The 6,817-nt window shown below is 31.6% G+C and overlaps 1 protein-coding gene across 2 annotated transcripts in view; it reads left to right on the top strand.

Moving 5' to 3' along the window:
• Window positions 1–6,635: 6,635 nt before the first annotated feature.
• Window positions 6,636–6,817, top strand: part of Sh (Potassium voltage-gated channel protein Shaker) — a 171,703-nt gene continuing 171,521 nt past the window's right edge. Inside the window, exon 1 of one of the 2 annotated variants that reach the window (XM_089695400.1) lies at window positions 6,636–6,784. The gene's annotated coding sequence lies outside the window, so the exon portion shown is untranslated. The remainder of the gene's footprint in view (window positions 6,785–6,817) is intronic. The other variant, XM_089695393.1, reaches the window with a different exon arrangement.

Genomic DNA, 6,817 nt, shown 5'->3' with positions numbered 1-6,817 from the left:
AAATATTTGGCTATTGTATCGAGGTTGATTCTATTTTAGCATCGCGTTAACAGGTTTTGGTGTTTAACTACTGCCTTTTTACTTTTAGTGTTAAGTAAGTTTATTCAGTTTGTACCTAAGTTTTTTTTTATGTTATTGGAATAGAGTTGCTAATTTGACATTATATTTTTATTTTTGAGGGTCTTAAAAAAAAGGAAGGTAAGTTATAAATATTATACTTACATAACATGTACATTTCTACTAAAAAAAATATTAACGAAATGATGCATCTTTATTCCCCTATTTATTTAGAATTAAAAGCTCACGTGTACATGAATAAAAAATGATGAAATGCTCATAAAACTGTTTCGTACTCCGTTTATAATATTACGTGTAATTTTCTGTAAACCTTCATTTGTGACTAATTAATAATGCATTCATAGTTGAATATGCAAAGACCAATTTTTCCCTTTCAAAGAAAGCTGTGGAACAATACATGACAAAAGAGAATTCATAATGAAGTAGTAAAATATAGTGTCATGTGAAATGAAAATAACATATCACAGTTGTTCGTGGTTCATTCTGTTCATTGCTTATAAATGTTTATTGATTTGTTTGTGTTATATTGTATTCAAATAATTTGATGCCGAATTATGATATCGTCGTATTATGAGTTTTGGAGCAATATTAATATGTAAAGGATTAGTTTTACAGATAACGAATTCCGGTTTTATTTGGTATATGATTTACATAATATTATAAATGGACGGAAATAAATATATTGGTGTTGATATATGAATTGTGTAGCTCTGATTTTCTCATTTTGTAAACGTTTTTCTGAGTATTTTTTCTTCATATTTTTTACCTTAGATTTAATATTGTATATTAATTAATACTAGCAGTATAGCTAATCAGTGATATTAGTATTAAGCAAAATAATTAGTTATAATCATAATAATACATTATGGCGCAGATGTGTATTATTCAATACATACTTAGTTCATGTTTTTGTTTTAAAAATATATAGAAAATTTTATGATTTCTAAGTATTTTTCCTAAGATTGAATATTGTTTTGAAAATACTCGCAGTATACCTAACCTGTGATATTAAGAAAAACTGCAGATAAATCAATAATTCACTAAGATACAGGAAAAGAAGACACCTTACAGGCAGAAGTTAACAGAAACCACAGATAGAAAAGGTCATAATTTACTTCCATTAATACATAATTATGGTATAAAATAAAGAGTAATTAAAATAGAAAGTATTAGTAAAAAATATGAAAAAACATTGAAAATATATGCAACGATATTTAAAACAAAAAATGAAAAAGGAAAACTGTGTCAAATTAGCTCTTATCTTCAAAATTACTCTACATGTGTCAAATTCAAAAACCAAAATGGTCTGATGAATAAACAACTCATCATTAAGAGAACGTTTAAACGAACGGAGATGGACACTGCAAATTGCAACCAACATGATCTTGAACGATGTGGGCGGAACCAAACGCCGCAGTCTTCAAAGGAGCTACCTTCTTGTCTAAAGCCACTGCATAGATGCACAACTGTATTTAACTGACGTTATTCCAACCGCTAATGTTATAAATAGGATCTTTGATGCTAAAACGTCTTGATGGATTTGTATTTGTTATGCAGATAGATTGTAATTTATGCTAATTGGTAAGAGCGTTTAGAATATCCAAATATAAGCTTTTATGGTTAAAATAATATGTTGATTATGAAGTACCCATTCATAATTATAATAGCTAATATTGATTGTCAGTTTCTCTGACTAAAGGACGAAACGGATGTACTGATTTTAACGATACTTTCACATATTTTATAACTCTCTAATTCAGAACGTTTGAACCGTAATAATGAAAAGATCCGATTAGTGAATATACCTAAAGTATACTAAAGAGATTTTTAAGTCTTACGTGAAATGAATCCAAATTCCGTTTTCCATAATCAAACATCCGGTTTACATACAATTCCAACAGGGACAGGAGTTTAATAAATCGTCCATGTCAAGAAGATTATTTATAACCAACTTTAAAGGAATATAAATTTTAAATTCATATACTACCTGCCATATTTTAACGTCTATTATCGATTCAATTTCGCTTCTACGATAACACTTTGTTTTCGACAGCAAAACAGACAAGCGGTTTCGGGTTTAAACGAACTTTTGTATTGGTTAATACTAAATGGTGGATTTGGCTGCTAATTCGCTCGCTAATTTAGTTTTTTGGTTATTTGTTTGTTGGTACTGCGGGCAATTGCGGCAAAATGTTTAAGTAATGAGAGATAAGGAATTACTTAGTTTTACAGTTTGTACACAAATATAAATCTAATTAAACATTTAGATAGTCTTGCATTACACAATTCTGTAGCATAATTTAACTAAGAAATTTATAAAGAAGAATCACTAAAAGTCACAACTTTACATTTTTTCTGATGACAATTATTTTCTACTAGGTTTCCGCCCGCGGCTTCGCTCGCGCAGTCAAAGAAAAACCCGCATAGTTCCCATTCCCGTGGGATTTCCGGAATTGCGTCATTTTCCCGGGATAAAAAGTAGCCTATGTCCTTTCTCGAGTATCAAAATATCTCCATACCAAATTTCATGGAAATTGGTTCAGTAGTTTAGGCGTGATTGAGTAACAGACAGACAGACAGAGTTACTTTCGCATTTATAATATTAGTATGGATTTAACTCTACTCAAAAGTATTTTTTTATTACTAGTAAAACTATAAATGCATCGTTTTACAAATGCTTCACTAATGTGTCATCGATAACCAATTCGTAGCATAACTCAAATCACGCAAAACTCTTTAACCGTAGACCGCTTCGTAGCGCTTCGTAGCATTATAGTGCGTACAGCGGGCAAGGCGCTCAGCAATGATCTCACTCAAAGTTGCGGCAAAGTGTCGACTTCAGCTGTAATTAATAAAAGTTTTCTTGCCTTGAAATAGTCTAGACGTTCCCGATGAGAGATGTAAACTATTTCAGATTATTCTCTTATATATTTGATTCACAAAGTTTCTAGCGGTTAGCGGTGATGGAAGCTTATTGATAAATATTTACTTCCAAGTTTGGACACGTGTATGTTGCAAGAAATATGACCAACAGGTTTCTTAGAAAGGCTCGCTAATGTAATTTATTTTGTGTCAATATCGTGCTTACTGAACTGTGACTAATATAAATGTTAACCCTGGTTCCCTTTTTTAAACTTGTCTGTTGATTGCTAGCTATATAAATTATTAACCGTTTCATAAAATATAAATTAAAAAGGAAAGACGCAAAGTAAAATCAATATTCACATTTTTTCACTTCAGCTAAATGGAACTTTTTAAACCCTCATTACGCAAAAATGCCGACCAATTTTTAAAATGTTTAGATAATTACATACCTACATTTTATACCTTTAAAAGATAAATAATAAATCGACGGTAAACATTACAAATAATTTTATAACGAGGTTAAAATATAACGAGCACAAGTATTTATTCATATCTGTCGTTGTTTGTTAGGCTTTTAAATTATTAAAGAACAATAACTGGACCTTATTTATTCTGAGCTGTCGACAATGACAGTTGTTTAGATTAAATTCAACAAAAAGATCTTGCAATCACTCTTTAACGTATACAGTATTACACTATAAGAGAAGAGAAGATAAGTATAAATTTGGATAGAAGTTAGCGTAATCTACTTCGTTCGTTATTTTAGTAGGAAAGTGTAACTCTAAAAACAAAGTGAAAAAGGTAGTAAAAGAGTTAATATTAGTGATTACTTTAAAGAGAGCGAGAAAGAGAAAAGAAGTTTTTTTCTATCGATTTTACTTCTTTTAAGTAAAAGATATTACGTTCCGTGATAAGTAATACACGTAGTCTGCGTATTCATAAGTAAATTTTAATGTTTATTTAATAAGAGTTCAATTTAAACGTGTTTGTTGTGGGTTAATACACATTATGTATGGAACATTGAAGATAATTTATTTTTGGGTTAACATAATATGCATGATGTTGAGTACCAAGAAGTCATACAAAACGAGTTGAATAAATAATTTGTTAAAGAGTTTCTTAGAAACTCCATTGCGTCAATGTTTGATTGTAATTGTTTTATGATTGCGAAGTCGAACCAGGAAACGCTTGGTTTTTAAACAATTTCTTATACAGATATAATACATTTATAGGCTCTCTTTTAAATTGTTGATGAAATCGGAGTTGGTTTTCCTGGTTTTTAAACAATGTTTTGTACAAACAAAATTTGTACAGGCTTTCGAAATATTGTCCTATATAATATATTATATACAAGCTTTCTTTATGCGGTTTCTTGTTTAGCTTCTTTAGAAAGAAGTTTCTCCTGTTATTATTATTTTTATGAAAGAGTATCTTAAATTCACCATTCTTATTTCAGACTAATTTGTGCTCCAATTTTCTATAGAAGCGAAACAACCCGTGTTTACTTCGTATATGCTAATTTCTTGCTGCATTTTCGTTTATAATATTAACGTATATGTATAACGTATACATTATGGCGGGTATTATATTAAAAATACAAAAATGAAAAATGTACAAAATTTTGCAATAATTAAAGCAACAAATACACGAACAAATAATATACAAATTCGTGTCTTCTAATTCTGAAGGTATTATGATTGTATAAATTAATTGTTTTTCAATTAATACGCAACAACGCAAACAACAAAAATATCTAAAGTTCTCAAAACTCAGCAATAAAGACTTCTAATTTGTGTCAAGTCAACAGAGCATTTCAAAAACAATGAATAAAACTCGATTTAAATCCGTCAGAAGTACGTATTAAACCGTTAGTGTGAATATTACATTATTAGCAACTCATAAACAATGTTCGCGTCACAGTCATTATATTACATCTTCATCTTGGAGTAATTAAATTTCTGGTTGTCTCCTGAAACAGTGTCACTTGTTTCGCGAGAATTCAATAATTAATATTTAATAGCAAGAAACCGTTTCAGAACGATTTTAAACCGACTTTAAAAAAGAGATTCTTAACTCGACTGTTTTTTTTGGGTTTGTCACCTCAGAACTATTAACGGAGGGAACCGAATTTGATAATTATTTTTTTATTTGATATCCTGCCATGTGGTCCCCAAATAAATTTGATTTAGATCTGACAATTCGCAGTCGGTTTTTAGTTCTTTGTTAAAAGAATTATTGTTAATCATTACAAATATAATAGGTGGTATTTTTTCGGCGGCTGCTTTTAAGAGGAACTTCTATAAAAGGTGGAGTAATACTTCCCTTGGTCGGAAAATGTTTTATGTTGCGATGTGAACGATACAGAAATACAAACATTCGTATAATATGTATATAATTAGTGTGAATGGTATGTCAGGTCAAGGCAGTGGTACATTGAATGTTTAGAAAATAATTTTTCGTAATCATCAGGGCTCTAGTTAAAGATTAGCGTATTAAAAACCGTGTTAATATTTTAAATATGGACATTAAAATTGAGTTTTGAGTGAGTTTTGTGTTTTGTTGCAAAGTCCTTAGTGTGTCCTTAGTCTATATTTTGTCTTCTTTTCTCTTGTCATATTTTCTGAAATGGCGGCAAAACTAAGCTATTTAGAATTAAGATACTGTTGAACATTGGCATTGTCAGCAATTACTATACTCTCCAACCAAAATCCAACCAAATCAACTAATTTGCTTTCAAGGCATATCTATACAGGTAGTTCATTAAATAATTTAAAAAATTAAATAAAAAAAAGTTCATGAGTAGGTATAATCATTACTTGTCTATTATGTTGATTTAAAATAAAAGCAGCATTTCCGCTATATTAATATAGAATTGGGTGTAGTGAAGTGTCATTTTGTCTTAATGAGATCTGAAATAGCTAGCAGAATAAAATAAATTCACATTTATATTGTGTTGAAAGAATAATCTTTGAATGTGATTCAAAATAAAATTTATTAAAGCTTACTTATTTTTGGGCTAATTATATTTTGCATATAGAAGTAAATGGAGTTAATCTAGGTTAAGTCTGCAGAATCCTTTAATTTTAAGAGATGTGAAATTCAGGCAAAATGTATATTGTAAGAATTTACCTATGACTCCTATTTTATTCATGGAAGGTCATATTCGTAGACGTTGATGAAACCAGGCTAAAGTGAATGCGAAGATATTTTTTTTTTCTATAAATATAATAATATTATAATATTTTTAAATTATTAAATATGTATTTAACACGTGGACCTTCGAACGATTTTATTACCACGTAAAATATACACAAAGAATGTGGTCCTACCCCACCGCGTTAAAATCAACACGACGGAAGTCTAATGAATATTTACTAGTCAAGTAGTCAAATAAAAGATTAAATATTTAAGGGCAGGTAGTGCGGTATTTTAAGGAGCCGATACTCAGTTTCCGAATGCAAATCCATGGTTCTTTATCAATGGCGCTCGTACTTTACGCACTCTGTCACGTCGCCTCTTCAATAGGCTGACTTCGCGGATGACTGAACTAGGTATACGCAAAGCAATATGTGGAAAAATCGCTCTTTGTGATTTCCGCGCTAAGGGCGGGTAACGCAAGAATGCGGCGTGCGTGCGGGCGCCGGGGCGCGCGGTGGTGGGGGTTGCGTCGCGGTGCGGGGCGGCGCGGGTAGCGCGTGCCGCAGTAGCGTGGAGGCGCCGTCGCGGCCGCTCGCCTGCCTGTCCGCCAGCTCGGACGCGAACACGGAACAGCGGGACCGCGCGGACGCTCTGTCGGCTTTCGAACCGCGCAACTACCACTTGACTAGTGCCAAACCTTCAGGTTCAGTGCGTTCTGGAGTTTCACAGATAGGGT

This window comes from Colias philodice, chromosome 1, assembly GCF_061535455.1.
Source record: "Colias philodice isolate Cphi_HAF_F1 chromosome 1, ilColPhil1 Martin Lab GWU primary, whole genome shotgun sequence".
NCBI lineage: Eukaryota > Metazoa > Arthropoda > Insecta > Lepidoptera > Pieridae > Colias > Colias philodice.
The sequence above is the reverse complement of the archived record's forward strand: the minus strand, read 5'-3'. Positions and strand labels throughout refer to the sequence as shown.